Source organism: Copadichromis virginalis, linkage group LG7 (assembly GCF_057382275.1).
Source record: "Copadichromis virginalis isolate Kocher_CV1m ecotype Utaka linkage group LG7, C_Virginalis_male_GT1.1, whole genome shotgun sequence".
NCBI lineage: Eukaryota > Metazoa > Chordata > Actinopteri > Cichliformes > Cichlidae > Copadichromis > Copadichromis virginalis.
Window position 1 is genome coordinate 19,691,407 of NC_140624.1, and position 16,705 is coordinate 19,708,111.

At 40.6% G+C, this 16,705-nt stretch overlaps 1 protein-coding gene across 7 annotated transcripts in view; it reads right to left on the reverse strand.

Moving 5' to 3' along the window:
* Positions 1 to 16,705, reverse strand: part of pparab (peroxisome proliferator-activated receptor alpha b) — a 74,947-nt gene that overhangs the window by 21,855 nt on the left and 36,387 nt on the right. Inside the window, exon 1 of one of the 7 annotated variants that reach the window (XM_085462386.1) lies at positions 12,168 to 12,501. The exons of 5 other annotated variants lie outside the window; for them this stretch is intronic. The gene's annotated coding sequence lies outside the window, so the exon portion shown is untranslated. Of the gene's footprint in view, positions 1 to 3,765; positions 11,886 to 12,167; positions 12,502 to 16,705 lie in introns of those variants that run through there. One more of the 7 variants, XM_085462390.1, reaches the window with a different exon arrangement.

Sequence of the window (16,705 nt, forward strand, 5' to 3'; positions counted from 1 at the left end):
ACTAATGACATGGCCACCTTGTTCACCTGATCTGAACCCCATTGAGAACCTGTGGTCCATCATCAAATGTGAGATTTACAAGGAGGGACAACAGTACACCTCTCTGAACAGTGTCTGGGAGGCTGTGGTTGCTGCTGCACGTAATGTTGATGGTGAACAGATCAAAACACTGACAGAATCCATGGATGGCAGGCTTTTGAGTGTCCTTGCAAAGAAAGGTGGCTATATTGGTCGCGTTTTTGTTTTGTTTTTGAATGTCAGAAATGTATATTTGTGAATGTGGAGATGTTATATTGGTTTCACTGGTAAAAATAAATAATTGAAAGGGGTATATATTAGTTTTTTGTTAAGTTGCCTAATAATTATGCACAGTAATAGTCACCTGCACATACAGATATCCCCCTAAAATAGCTAAAACTAAAAACAAACTAAAAACGACTTCCAAAAACATTCAGCTTTGATATTAATGAGTTTTTTGGGTTCATTGAGAACATGGTTGTTGTTCAATAATAAAATTATTCCTCAAAAATACAACTTGCCTAATAATTCTGCACTCCCTGTAGATACACAAAGACACAGTGAAGCTGCTTTTGACTTTCTCTATACTTCCCACACTCCCGTCAACACTCCAGACAAACATCACATCTGTAGCGCTCTCTCTCAGTATGGAGCCATATATCTTAACCTAGCTTCAACAACTCTTTCCACAGCTTCATGGTGTGGCTCATCAGCTTTAGGCCTCTGTAGTTACTACAGCTCTGCACATCACCCTTGTTCATGAAAATTGGTACTAATATATATATATATATATATATACTACTTCAAGGCTTAAAATGTCAGTAAAAGGGGGATGACTTCTGTTATTACCAACAGTGGCTCATATATATATATATATATATATATATATATATATATAAATAAAACACCCAGCACGCCCCTGCGGGCGGTTTATCCTTCAAGCTCGGGTCCTCTACCAGAGGCCTGGGAGCTTGAGGGTCCTGCGCAGTATCTTAGCTGTTCCCAGGACTGCGCTCTTCTGGACAGAGAGCTCCGATGTTGTTCCTGGGATCTGCTGGAGCCACTCGCCTAGCTTGGGAGTCACCACCGTTACCTTCACCCTCCACATCCTCTCGAGCTCTTCTCTGAGCCCTTGGTATTTCTCCAGCTTCTTGTGTTCCTTCTTCCTGATATTGCTGTCATTCGGAACCGCTACATCGATCACTACGGCCATCTTCTTCTGTTTGTCTACCACCACTATGTCCGGTTGGTTAGCCACCACCATTTTGTCCGTCTGTATCTGGAAGTCCCACAGGATCTTAGCTCGGTCATTCTCCACCACCCTTGGGGGCATCTCCCATTTTGACCTCGGGACTTCCAGGTTATACTCGGCACAGATGTTCCTGTACACTATGCCGGCCACTTGGTTATGGCGTTCCATGTATGCCTTGCCTGCTAGCATCTTGCACCCTGCTGTTATGTGCTGGATTGTCTCTGGGGCATCTTTACACAGCCATATATATATATATATATATATATATATATATATATATATATATATATATATATATATATATATATATATATATAGCCACTGTTGGTAATAACAGAAGTCATCCCCCTTTTACTGACATTTTAAGCCTTGAAGTAGTATGAACTGAATGGAAAAACCCAAGGACAGTCCCTACTGGCTCCAGGGTTGGTGAGCAACAAGCCTGAGGCAAAACAGATCAAAAGCAGAGGAGTAACATAAACGAAACCAAAAAAAAGACAAAATGTAAAAACAAGAACACCAAGATAACCACAACGAGCTCAGACTTCTGTCATGTTCAACAGGAAAAACCACATAACAACAGTTATAGGGAAAATATTTCAAGATTCAAGATTCAGTCTAGAGGAACTAAACCCAATCGGATAGTAAAGACCCCGTAAATTCCCACTCTTTCAAAGCACTTCCAAACATGAAAAGAGGCCTGGCATCTCAGCAGGAAACTTTACTAAGCTACTCGGTCTTCTACTTTTATCTGAATGGAGGCAGTGTTAGCTCTATTAGCACAAAGTAAACCTATTTAGCATTCAACTTCTCACTCCTCACCCTCAAGTCTTCCTTCCGAGGATATCCTGTTTCATAAACTATTTTTTTTCCCACTCAGCATCGTCTTATTGTAATTCCTCCTTAAGGGGAAACAATAAAGAATCCTCTTGACCACAGCTCGACTAAGATCTAGACAAGCTTTTGTGTAATCGAGTAATTGAGTGACAAGATAAAAATCCCACTTGTAAAAAGGTCACTACTTGCAGCTTCTTCCACAGTGCAGACATTGATCAGTCTGCAGTGGACTAAATGGCAGGGTTTTGTGTCAACATGCCCAGAGCATGCGTGGCTTTGTATTTAAATAACATAGAAAAAAGGAGCCCTTTACTGAACTCGTGACCTCTCAGCCAGTAGCTTAGATGTAATGGACCACACTAAACCTCATGTTGCCACCAACATGCATAAGAATGTAAACACAGAGAGCGCTGATTAGCATCAGACTGCACAGCTCTGGTGGACTCAGAGAAAAACAGGAGGGTGGAGAGGAATGTCTGTTAAACTACACTTGTGGGTCTGTATCAGCAGTGTGTGAGACAGAGTGAGCATATGAGGCATGGAAAAAAGGAAAACAACGGTCCCTATGGTAACAGAATACCTTTGTCTCGTAGGTCAGGACCTCTCTCTTGTGCTCACTCAGCCAAGCCTACTTGAGGGCACTCTGCACACAAGGTCATAAGTATTTTTGTGTGTGTGAGCGCGTCTGTGCGTGTGCATGCACTGGGGTTGGAATTAGGGCCTAAAGCAGACAAGAGGGGGTTACGCTGAAAAAGAAAAAAAAAAGGCTGCCAACCTCCCAGGTTGCTATAGCAATGCCATGGCAATTATGACACACAACACATGCTTTGAAATCAGAAGTGTCAAGCTGATATAAAAATCAATCAAAGCCATTGTGATTTGCTACAAAAGAAAGAAAAACAAGGGTTGTGTGTAAGTGTATTTGCAAACTGTGATCACACAGCTGGATGTGCGGGCGAAGCATAAATAATCCATACTGTCTGATGGCTTTCTGCTCAGCAGTATCACCCAACCCCCACAAGGCAGCAAAGGGCCACGTTAGACAGACAGGCCATGAAAACTGCTAATAAGCTTTGGCTAAAGTATTTGAAGCTCTGAACGTCACTGAGGCGTGCAGACCACTTTCTTGCTGAAGCAGGTGTGCACAGCCCTCTGAAATCTGCAGGAAAACTACCAATGACCTTGGAGCCTCATTAGTGACACCCATCACTCAAGGGAATCACGTCATCTAATCCCACAAACATTATATACACGAACAAGCACGAGTAACGTGGCCACAGTAAATGTAAGCATCCAGCCTCCATGACTAGCTACCTGGCTGAGAGACACTCAATGAAGCTTGAAGCTTTACAAATCCCACATTAGAGCACGATGCCAAGAAAACACGAATTAAACGGGTAATAATCCAAGACATCAGGAGGTGTGTATGGACTTGTCTCACTAAGGGGTGAAGAAAAAAATATGTAGTTCTTTGAAAGGCCAGAACAACAAAAACCTGCGATTGGAAATGGAAGAAACCACCAAACTGCTCACATACAGTGGTAGAACAAAAATGTTTAAAAAAAATTCAGACTAGCTGTTATATATAAAATATGGATATGAAAGTAGAAGTATATGAAAACAGAAAAACAACAAATAAAACATGACAGAGCCCCTACCTTCCTCATCAGCAAAACTTGAAGTCTTCCATGCAGATTTCCAGACAGCAGTTTAACATCCAGCTCTAACAGTTTGTATGATCAGAGTGTGTGCATTTCAGTGTACATGCATGTATGTATGTATGTGTGTGTGTATTAAAGAGTAGTCCACAGGTTTAATGCTTAACCCATCTATCTCACGGCCTGAAAGCTGTCATGCCTGTAAGGAGGAGTCTACGAGCTAATGGTGGTCATAGAGGAAGAAAATGGGCTGATGGGGCTGCCCCGTACCCCTGCCCCTTTGTTTAAAGAGTTCACCACGATCTTAGTCTCAACCATGCCTGCAGTGTAAACACTCGAGTGAACCCTTATCGCTTGGAGCTGATATGCAGGCCGGCACCCTCTTATCGTTATGGTGATTGACCAAAGTACAGGTCGTGGAAGTGATTGACATTGGACTTTAGCTGTTCCCTGTGACAGATGAGCCACATGACAGCTAACAAAGCTGTCCTATTATTAGGTAACTGACAGTTAAATACTCAGCTAAAGCAAATTTTGTCTGCTATTTTTAGTCCTGAAGATCAATACCAGTGTCTGATCTAATTATATAAAGTTTAATAATTTTGATAGTGACCAAGTGCATTGCACAAATTTTACCTGTTCTGGGGCACATTTCTCCAACCTGTCCATTGTGTCCATTGATTTTTATATAACAGAAAAACCAGTCAGCAGAATCACGGGACACATTAGCTTCTTATTCAAAGCGCCTATTTGAATGTTTGAATGAAAGCAGAAGTTCACTTGAAAATGAGTCAACAGCAGAAGGTGGGTAAAATAGTCCATTACTTTACCTGTTTGTCAGACATGTTTATGGGCAGATAACAAATCCACTGAGATGTTTCTCACTCTTTTGTAAATAGACAGGACGGGAGGGTTACTCAAGATGTTGCCTTGGCTGTCAGCTTGCGAGCTCACGGCTGCACAGAGTTGAGAAATAAAACATTAAGTTACACAAACTCTTCTGGACTCCGACCTCTGCGGTGACAACATGTTTAGTGTCAGAATAATAATCAAATGCCACTGCACACTAAAATGAGACAAGCCCTTACGATCTGAAGAGACTCTATGGGCACAAAGCTGCGGTGTGGCATTGTATCAGGTTACCTCAAAGGTCTATGTTGACCTGACCCTTGACCCTGGCTGTTAATATTGCACCACTACGTGGCAGTAAACGTGCCTGCATGCATGTGTTTGGTAGCGTTCAAACAAGAACATGGAAAAGAATGAAATTTTAGATTTGCGGGGCAATCAACTACTAACCATGTTTATTCCTTCTAAAGAGACAGGTACATATACAATGGAGCTGTCCTATAAACTTTATGATATGTGAATAATGGGAGTTTTGGCCAAAGGTAGCTTTTACTACCAGTACCTTTGTGTGTTTTGCTTCTGATAAGGCTTAAGTGTTTGCTATGTTTACATTTTGATACATTTTATTGTGTAACCTGTTAAAACTAGGGATGGGTACTGGTATCGCACCGGTTCTGACATAAACGGTAGTAACCAGACCGAAAAGCAGCGCACATTTCGGTGCTTTATTTCCCCTGAAATGTCATACACTTTGGATTCTAGCCAATCATTTTACCTTTGCAAGTGTAGTAGGCGGGCCCAGGTACGTACGTTCTTTTAGAGCAGAGCTACAGATTAAAAATGCCCAAGGCAAAGTGGTCAAAGTCTGGCTGTACTTCACAGCAAAAGATGCAAACTCAGCAGCCTGCAACAGGTGCTTTAAGGTGATACTGTGCAAAGGAGGTAACTCCTCGAATCTAATGAAGCACCTGGCGACGTATAGCGTATTTTTAAAAGATGAGAAATGCACCGTATTTGATAGCTTGCTGCGAGACCTCACATCGAGCACATCTACTGTGGGTGGGTTGCCTGTTATCGGACCTGGAGTTAGCAACATCCCCCAAAAACCCAAAGAGTAGAGTCCTGGCCCCTAGCCCTGCCAGTGTAGCAGAAATGATGACGGATGATGATGGCAGCAGCAGCCGTTCTTCTCTGCGTGAGTAGCTTAATGTTGTTTGCATGTAATTTACGTTGAGTAGGCTAACCACGTTATTAAATTAATGCATGTAAGGTGAACTAGCAAACACTGTCATAGTTACATGCGGCTGTCTTCTTGTTTGATGGCAGATACTTGCTTCACCCTGGCCAAAAAGGCTAAAATGACCAAAGAAAAAGTGGAAAACAGTTAAACATGAGAGGTTTAGGACAAAGTTTGTGGTTTTTTTCCACTGATTAAGCACTGCTTCCAGCCAAGAGTGATGCCATAAATCCCCTATAGCTGCAGAAAAGGCTAACATTGTTATCTTTTTACAAAAAACAGCTGAACATGAGAGGTTTTTGGACCAATTTTGAGTTCTCCATTCTTTAAGCACCGGTTCGAGCACCGTTTAAGCACCAGCACCGTTTCAAAAGTACCGGTTTGGTACTGGTATCGGATAAAACCTAAACGATACCCATCCCTAGTTAAAACTACAAATGCCAAACCAATAAGATCAAATCTTGAAGCATTATGAATTTATCAGGGAGTCAACTTTGCAAGCATGTGATTTGCAATAAACTGATCTCATGGGACATCTTTGGCTCAGAGAAATACATCTAAATACTATTATCACATTTGAAGAATTTCCCAAAATATGACATAAAGTATTTATTGTCATGCTTTATTATTCTTAAATGACAGTAACAGTGAGGTTATATTGAGCAATGACACAGCTGTGCTACAGCCCTGACCTGCAGTATAGGCACAGCTATGACTCCCGTATTCCAGTGAGTTAAATGCATTAACAGCTGGATCAATGGTTAAAAGACAGCTACTGCTTTTTCCAGCTGTTAAGATGATCAATAACAAACAACGCCGTGGTTGTCCTTGAGCAACATTTCCTTTCTTTGCCAAAGTCTGACTGCTGGCTGCCACTTTGTACCTATTTCCAAATCAGTCACAAGGATCAGACAGGCCAGTATTACAAATCTTCCCCACAGTATAATGCAATCTTTTCCAGCGGCGTTTATCACTTGACAAATGCTAAGCTGGGGGGTGAAGAGACACCAGGGAAGACTTGTATTTATTAAACTAGGCTGAGAATATCACACAGCTCCTTACTGCGTCATGTGTATTCCCTGTAAGATTTACTCTTTTGAGTTTGTGATCTACACTGTTGTTGCTGATTTGCTGCCTTCCAAGATCCTTTCCAGGTGTCAGAAAGTAATTGTGGATCGGTGACTATGCTGGATGGCCGAGATGTACAATGCTATCACAGCTGATCAATCTATTAATGCCCATGACAAGCAAAAGTGTCAACATTTTCACAGTGGCTCATAATATTTTAAGGTAAAAATGTCAATTCTGCACAACTTTTTAGCTGCGATTTTTTTTCAATTAAACAGCAATAAAAATGACCAAAAGTGGGATCTCCACTAATAACAGACCATCAGCAAGCACAGCCCTCCCCCGTCACCGAGCGTTCTGTGGTTTCAGGGTTCCCATTAGTGCACGTGTCTATGTGTGTGCACTTCAGCAACACTGTCACACAAAGTATTTCTACAGACAAAAAACCTGCATTTAAACATTTTTAAACTTTAAACCTGTGCTTAAGATTATTTGACAGACTGCACATAAAATATAACAGTGACTGAGCTCTGCTTTGAATGTAGGAGTCTGAAAAACCTCCAGCTAATAACAGTAAAACTTTTGTGTATGACAGTGACTGCATAGTCTACTGTCATAGCTTTCCCCTGATCGCCCCAACAGCGTAATCGAGGGAAATCAGGAGAAAAACATGAAGCTTAACTCAATCGAATAAATCTGGGTTTTTTTTAAGGGGGGTGGGGTCAAGAATTTTTTGATGCTAATTTTAAACTGTATGTCACTAAAGTTCAACCCGAAGGCTTGTTTTTCATTGTAGAGATGGATGACAAATTAAAGTATAAACCAGAATCCCTGACCCCAACCTACTACAATAACAGAATCCAGCTGATGATATTTTGGTGGCCTGCTTTGGGTCAGCTCTCACCTGCTAATAAATATAAAAATTATTCACCTTTGTACTATCACTATACGTTTCTTTGGTGGTGTGACTGGTTCCTTCTAGGCTGACAATGGCATGTTTCATGAATCAGTAGGAATCCCTGAATGAATAATCCGTTGCCTGGCCTATAAAAGAGGACCTGATCTGTAGGGTGGCAGATCAATAAGTTACATCCATTAGCAGTACAGTAGAACATTTGATATTCAAAGCCTCTTAGAGTTAGTTGCAGTTTGTCTAGAGATTGAATGGTACCATTTGTCAACATAACAGCTTTAGTCGACTTTAATCAAAGAGTTTTCTGGTAAACAAAGAAAAGTTGATTATTACAGTTTTTCCACCAAGTCTTAACAAACCCAGTGAATGCACGTCCTTCAAGGTTCTTGCAAAGCTGAATTCCTGCATTATTTAGGTCAAATTTACGAGCAGGCAGCCATCTTTCTTTGCTGGTGCATTGCTGCACCTATAACACCACCTGTAGCTAAGTGGAAGTGGTATCTTTGTGCATGGAAACTCTTAAGCCTGTGGATTACATAAACCTGAGACCCACATACTGCTACCACAGTTGTAAAATTCCACAGGCAAAAAAAATGTCTATTGGAGTACATAAAGGTAGTAAAGTGGTTGCTTAAAAAAACAATACAGTGATGAGTACTTGAGTACACGTCAAATCTAAGGTGAAGCTGGGAGTATTTCTCAGGCAGCTGTGTATCTCATTTCATTTTCCAGCTTGACACTGGAGTCCTGAGTTCCCCTTTCTGGCTGCCAAACCAGCCTGCGTGTTTTGTGGGGAGGCATGCAGAACACAGTCCTAGTGACAGATCAACACTGATTTGCTACTGTAGTCCAACAAAAAACATAAAGCTCTTTCAGCTTTTCTTATGGGCAACCCTTAAGCAGGAGCTGTAATTAGCAAATCCTAAAGAAGATGTGCGCAGCGCGAGGACAAAGAGTTCATTTTGATCTGCTACACAGCTGACATATTTGTGGATAAGTTGTTTCTTTGGTAGCAGTAGTAGCAAGCAGCAACCTTCATCTAAAACCACTCTGCACTGCATTTACCTTTGGTCATCTGTCATGTTAAAAAGCTCTGCGAGGTCCCATAAATGTGTCAAACACCTCTGTCATACCAAAACAAGCAAAAGTAGTTCAACCAAAAAAGTAAAAAAACATTTTGTTGTTAGCAACGCAATTCCAATGGGAGAGTAGATATGGTCAGTGACAGATGATTGATAAGGATTTCTGCACATCTTGTGCCTCCTACTGAGGCAGTTGCAGTGGGAGTGGAACTTGTCAAAATGAGACAAGATAGTTGGCAAGAAAGAGAACACCTTCCAGCAATCTGTCTGTCTATAAGAATACAGACGTGTGCAAATGTGACACTAACATAGGAAGACTGGAAACAAACAAAGATATTGTTCAGGGAATCAGTCAAATCCTCTTGTCCTGTCAACACACAAATTCAGCTTACATACGGCATCTTTTCTTGACTATTAGCAAGGACGATCTCCTGTCCAGAGCTCCTTACTGTAAATCTGGCAGGAGGGCCCCAATCCTATTCAACCCAGAAAGGCTTTACAATAAAGAAGGCTCAAGGGGAACAGACCTGGCTCAGAGGAAGGTCAACCCTGACTACGAGAGGACGAAAGATGCCAAACAAACAGACCATATAAGTGATTAGAACCAGCCAAAGTGCAGTGATTCCCTGCACTTCATAAATGCACACTATATTTACTTTTGTATTTATTTTTGATGGTGCAGGAACTTGAAAAACAGGCCAAAGGAGCTATGTGGCGTTTCGACATGTCTCTTTTATGTCCACAAAGAGATACAAATGATAAACTTCTGAACCTGAAAGTCCTGTTTGAGGAGAAAACGTTGAATCTCCCTCTGTTCTTTTCTCTGTCTCTACAAGCTGTGAATGCAGCCAGGCAGAAGCAGATTGCAGGTCTCAGGTTGCCTGAGACAAACAGGGTGCAACAGCTCAGCCAGACAAAAAGTAACGATGGAAAAAACAACTGACGCACAAGTTCTCCAAGACTGACATAAAGAAGTCTGAGCAGGAGACTTCATAAACTTTTATGCTGTTTAATGTCTTTTTTATCACCATAAAAACTGAGGTTATGCCTTCTATATTTGGTCCATTATTGTTACAGCAGTGAAAATAGATCACTAGCACCATACCAGATCAAAGCCACAAAAAATTACATGTTAGTGTTTGTCAAGTGGACACAAAATTAAAGGGGAAAAACACATAATACATCCCTGATACACGGTACTCACTCACTTATATTTTGTACTTTTAGCAAAGGGATTTGCTTTTATTATTTGATCAAGGTTTGGCTAGCAGTATTTGATATGATCTTTTGAAACACTTTTAGTCAATCAATTAGCTCCCGCCCATAGGCAGTACCCGAGATACAAATGGAATTTTAGCGATACACACCAGAATGATACGACCTTTGTCCCTGAGGTAAATGGCACATCAATGCATAGATTTAGCACACAGCTACAAGTCTGGTGTGCAAAGAACTTCACGTCTCACAGTGCAGTTACAAGTGGATTTCAGAACAGAGGATCTGTCTTCGGTTCATCCTCAGCAAAGATCCAAAATTTCAGATGTGATTTTTTTTCCTAGCCCTTACAAAAGATTCGGAGGTTGGATTCTCTCTTTAAACCATGTGTATTTCTATCATAAACAAATCTTAAAGCATCGCGCATCAGTCACAATTCAGTGTGGTGTCTCAGGCGGCCCCAAAATGCATAGAAGAGTGGACTGTTGCCACGGTTACAAAAGAGAAAACTGTAATTAGTCACAACACAACAACAACATACATTATTATTAATCTCAGACAAGGACATTTATCCTTAGTGCACCACAGGAATGGGGGTGCTTTAAAAGTGTCCTAAACCTGGTATGCCACAGCGGGAGTAAAAGTGGGATGGCAGTAATATATGCTGATTCTACAGTGAGCATCCCTTCCTCCTAAACTGTGTATCTGTTGGTATTTCTATTGGACTGTGATGGCTTGACTAACCGTAGCCATGTTAACAACAGTGATATGAAATTTATGAGTTTTTTTACGCTACAGAATTTATGCCACTAACAATAAATCACATGCTAACAGGCCGATTTTATCATGGGCGGGCAGCGGCGGTATCCGCTGGTCAAAAGTGGCTCATGTGTAGAACTGACACATGCCACTCAACCACGAGTGGGTGGATGCCTGTCCGTTTTTCAATCTAACAACTGCTGGGATTTCAGTCAACATAAAATAGTGTTTTTCAGAAATGAAAAGTGCCAGTTGGTCCATTTCCTTCACTAAAAAACAGATCATCTAACAAATAATTTGCAGAACAGCGACCAACTTCTGATTTTTAATACATTGTCCATGTTCAGACACATAAATGAGAAGGAGAAAGGCAGAAAAACTCTAACTCAGTGTTACTTTAGGAGTTACACAGCACCTGCAGCCACACACTAACCACTGCTTCACTCATTTATTCCCTCCACCGTTGTGCTATAAAGGTACTAAACGCCGCTAGTGGGCAATAAAAAAAACCCCCTAATATTTCTTGGCTGCACATCAAGTCTGCAAGTGAGGCCTCCGTAAGATCACTGTTACTCATCCAACCATGATCCTTGTCACACCTGACCGTCACAGTTATTTTGTGTATGTAATAAAATGGCACACGATCCTGACTGCACAAGCAGTGATCCCACCTCTGAAACAAAACCTCTTGATTGAGTCTATGAAAACAATATTTACATTATATGCAGATGTTTACCTTTCATTGTGCTGAGTATTGAACACAGCATTAACCCTTTGGCATTACTCTTCCCATCACTGCATCACATGCAGTGATGACCAGACCTGACCAGAGGCCTTTATAAAGGACTGCTCTGACAGCCGGAGCAATCTCTGCTTCTTCAACCGCTATCTTAGAAATGGGGCGTGCAAACAGGACAATAAACAGGCCGTTGTGTTGAACTAAATGAATAGCTTACATCACAGGGAGATGATGCCTATTGATGAGCAAGAGCTGTTCTCCCTGCGCAGGCGTGCAGGCTAAAAAAAACCCACAGCTTACCTCCCCCTCCTCCCCTCCATACAATAACAATAATCCTGGAGGAAATTAGTAACCCCCCCACCTCCCTGTGACTGCAAACTAATAATGTGCATATAACAGTTGGGCAGAGTGTCAAAGTGGGAGACACGTACTAGTCTGCAGTTTGCGCTACACAGCATTCCCTCACAGTCAATGTCAGCTGCTGCAAAGAGGACTTATAAATAAAAGGCCACATGAAGACATACATATATATGTATATACCTGACAGCAGATAGCGCAAAACGTCGGCGCCATATCTTCGGAAATATCTCGGTGGGCTGGGAAGCGTTCAATGCAACAGCGAGAAAAGGAGCAATGAAGGAGCGAAAACGTCCCCCAGACACCGACCGCGTCCTCGCTGGCTCCCCTCGCAGTCCTGCCGCTGTCAAAAATCCCCCAGCACGTCCATACAAAGCAGAGCCATGGTGCTCACGCCCGCAGGAAGTGACCTCATGACTGACAGCTGGCAGAGAGAAAGCGCACACCCCGACACACCTATGGTTTCAGCGAATGGAAACAGCGCAACAGTTTCCCCTGAGAAGGACGCCCCCTGAGCCTGGACAGAGGGAGAGCGAGACCGACCGGAAAAGCCTCTCCTTCTAAAAGTGACCCTGCGCACTGCAGCTCGCAGAGAAACTTCTTCTCCTTCACTGGATTCCTTTATTCCTTTATTGTGTTCAAGTGCACAAAAATGCGTTGTTGGCGAATGTTATCAAATAACCTAAGCGGCAAAGGATTATAAAAAAGTACACACAAATAAATTAATTAATAAGAATAAATAATAAATAAATATAAAAATATATACATTTTTAAAGTTAACCTGGCTATTTTAAATGGGGATTATTGAATATACACTGTTAGTCTTTGAGTTTTTATTTTATTTTTTATTTTTATTAAATAATATTAAATAATAATTACATTTCTGGAAAGTTCTGTCAAGAAAAATTGTAGCAACTGCAAACAGCGACACGTTGCAAAGGGAGGAATTTACAGATAAACAGTGGTAAAAACAAATAAATCAAATCAAATAACACAATAATAACGATAACAATGATAATACAGTTGTGTTGAACTCAAGGGCGTAGATTTGGCATGGACAGAAGGGACATGTCCCCACCAATATCCAGCGATTATTGAATTGTCCCCACCAATAATTTGACCTCTTCGAGTAAAGAAAAACAAACCCGATAGTAAGAAAAAAACGATCTGTCAACGTCTCATTCACCCAGCGGTGCAGAAATTACGTTCTCCACTGGAGTCCTACGTCATGTGACAAATATGGCCAATGTGATTGGCTGTGCCTGTTTAGTTTTAGCAGCGGCAAGCCTGCGCTGCGAGGACCTTCAAGGAGGAGAGGAGGATTGCAGCAAAAAGGAAGAACCTGGATATAAGAAAGTATTTTTCAAAGAAACCTGTAAGTCACTTAAAATCAAGTTCACTCATAAAATGTGTCCGTCATAATAACGTTACAGGCTATGCTAGGCTTTGGCCCACATCAGTCTAAAATTGTATGTAACCACGAATAACGTGTTTTGGAAACTAACTGCACAACAGGCAGCAGTATTAGTTCTCTCAGTCTCAGAGTAGCATTTCTAATTCCACTATTGAGTTCCTGTTTCTCTTTATTGTGTGGATGCTTTAAGCATCCACACTATTGAGTTCCTCTTGGGACTTCCGTACACTTTTTGGCACTTAACTACTTCCGCAATTTTCAGCCGATTTTCACCGTTCAAATTTTAAACTATTCTGCTATTTCTGCTAATGTGTGCTATGTCTTTTGGTATTTTTCACTATTATACTTTTTAAAATATTAAGCTTAATTTGTCCCATTGAAATGAATGGGAAACTTCTGCAATTCTGCTAAAATTTGCTTGTTTCTGAAACTTAACTACTTCCTCATATTTTCACGTAGAACAAGCATTCAAACTTTAAAATGTTCACAAATTATTGGGCTATTCATGTGTGATTCAGCTTTTTCAAATCTTTTACCGTTTTACTTTTATGCCTCTTAAAGTTTTGAGTTGCACAATTGTGATTTTTCACAAAATACATGCGTTGTTATGGTTGCTATGCTCTTGGCTTCCAGTGTGCCACTGAAGCTTTTGCAGTCTTCTCTTCATGTCCGAACAACTGTTTGCTACTTGCTCAATTTTCACTCAACTTCCACAAATTATACATCAAAACGTAGGTATTTTTGCTGGCTTTCAGGAAATGTCACTATCATTGTTGTGGGATTTATAGAATTTTGGCAAATCTCCTCAGACCAACACAAACTCTCAAAACTCTGCATAGAAAGTCAATGGAGAGCTTGTTCAAAATCATCGCTGGATTTCTGTAATGAGAGGCATATTTGAATCGTCATATCTCCTTAACGAAGCGACTTTAAGACATGAGGCTTGTCCCGGTATATCTTCAGACACTCCTGACGCTCACAATTCAAGAATTTCTTTCTCACCTATTACCGTTCTGAAATGAGTTGGACTTGTTTGAGGGTAGGAAATTCGTCCGTCGCACAGATTTCTTCAGATTTCAAACTCTGGAAATGAACCACTTTTTTCTCTCGTCATAACTTTTTCCACAGAGACCTGAAAATTTCCATGACTGTTCACCAAAGCCTGCTGTCTCTTACGGTGAAAGAATGATATCAATGCTCCAAATAGATTTCGAGTTACAAAGCGTTGTTTGAGGGCAAGTCAAGGCAGTTTTTGCTTCACTCTACTCAGTTATGGTGCATTACAAGTCAAATATCTTTAATAATTCATATTTTAATGATAAATTGTTAACACTGGAAGATTCCCCCATCTCTTCTGAACAAAACGGTGTAAGAATGACCGCTCTAGCCCCTACGGTTAGGAAATTATGGTCATTTGTTTGAGGGGAGTCGTCACTATGAGAAATAGACTGCAATAATCCTGTGCCTCTCTGTGCTGCCTGTGTAAACAGATGCACCTGTTTTGGCGGGAAAACGTAAACAGCCACTCTGATTGGTGGATTCAAATTCAGCAGCTCCCAGGCTGACCTAGAAACTTACTTCTCTCTCCCTGTGTGTGTGTGTGTGTGTGTGTGTGTGTGTGTGTGTGTGTGTGCGTGTGAGAGAGAGAGAGAGAAAGGCTTTTAATGGGATGATCTCATTCTAAGATTTAAATTCAATATATTTAGACTGGTTGACTGAATTGGATCTTGTGTGTGTGTCTCTCTGTGCATGTGTGTTTCCTTCTGTGTACATATTTCTGATTGTGTGGCTGTTATATATATTTTTTGCTGATTTTTTTCATTTAACAAGTATATTTGAGGGACTCTCAGCATGTTCAGCATTTTTTCAGCTGTCCATTTTGCTTTTCCAATTTTTCTGTTTAACTTATTACTATTGTGCTAAATCAAACTATTTCTGCTATTTTATAAGATTTGTGCTTAATATACTATTTCTGCTTTTAATAGGATTTGTGCTTAATATAGTATTTCTGCTTTTTATAGGATTTGTGCTTAATATACTATTTCTGCTTTTTATAGGATTTGTGCTTAATATAGTATTTCTGCTAAATGTAGTATTTATGCTTAACCCTTTAAGACCTACCATAGAACCAAGTCCGCCAAAGCTTATATTATATTTTTACATGCTGTGGAGCCATTTTTGGGAGCATTTCAAGTTGCTATACATCAATACAACCATTATAGCCCAGATTTTAATAATATGTATTCATTAAGTGCATAGTAATTACATAAATTGCAAAAAAGTGCAATAAACTACAAAAAAATTGAAAATCGTTTTTGATTTTTTAACATATATTTGTAGTTAGAGAAATTTAAGAGTCTTATCCCTCAAAACTGTAAATACAAAAAAGTTGCACAAAATACTTTCCCACCACAGGAAATTTATTTTGAGTGTCTTCATAGTTTTATTTTTGAAATACACCAATTTTTATACACTGCAGGAAAAATGAAAATAAATATTATACTGCAAATTTGCAAAAAAGCAGCATATGCATCAAAATAAACTATTTCCAGCAGTGCAATATGAGTCCTAAGAATCCCAGAAACGACACAGAAAGTCATAAAGTCAAAGATAACTTTTAAAAAGAGCAGTATAGGCCCTGAGGCCCTGATCGCAAAAAAGACTACATTTCCGCGAAAATGACGTCACTTCCGGTTTCGGGCAGGTAATGGCGGAAATGCAAAAGTTCGCGCTGACGTCTATTCCAACGTAGGAAGTGTTTTGAACAGCTGATCAGATCGGTAAAGCGTGTTTCTGGAATATTATGTTTTTGTTCCTGCAAGCGCTTTTTATGCAGTTTTTGCAAAGCTTTATGTGGAAGGAAACCGTGACCTAGGACAAGCTGATGGCATAAGATGTGAGTACAACTCCTCCGGTTTCATATGCAAAAAAAATTTTTGCGCTAGCTTACGTGGTTGCAGTGCTACTGGGATTTAAAAATAGTTACGCATAACAGAGCGTTCCCGCTCCGATCGGCTCTAAAGGGTTAATCATACTATTTCTATATATTTCTGCCAGGCAGCCAATCCTCTGTGCGAACTCAGACACATATCACATATCAGGGCCTGCACGGCTTCCCAGCCAGCCAATCATGTCTGAGGTCTTCCGTTTCCTCTCTCGTCATATCTCAGCGACGGTTGTACAAAGAGCAATGAAAATCGCAGTCAAAGTACACCAAAGTCCGCTGATTCACCCAGCACAAGAAATATGCCTCTAGTCCACCTAGTTTTTGAGTTACACAACGTTTTGTAACTCCAAAAAACGGCGT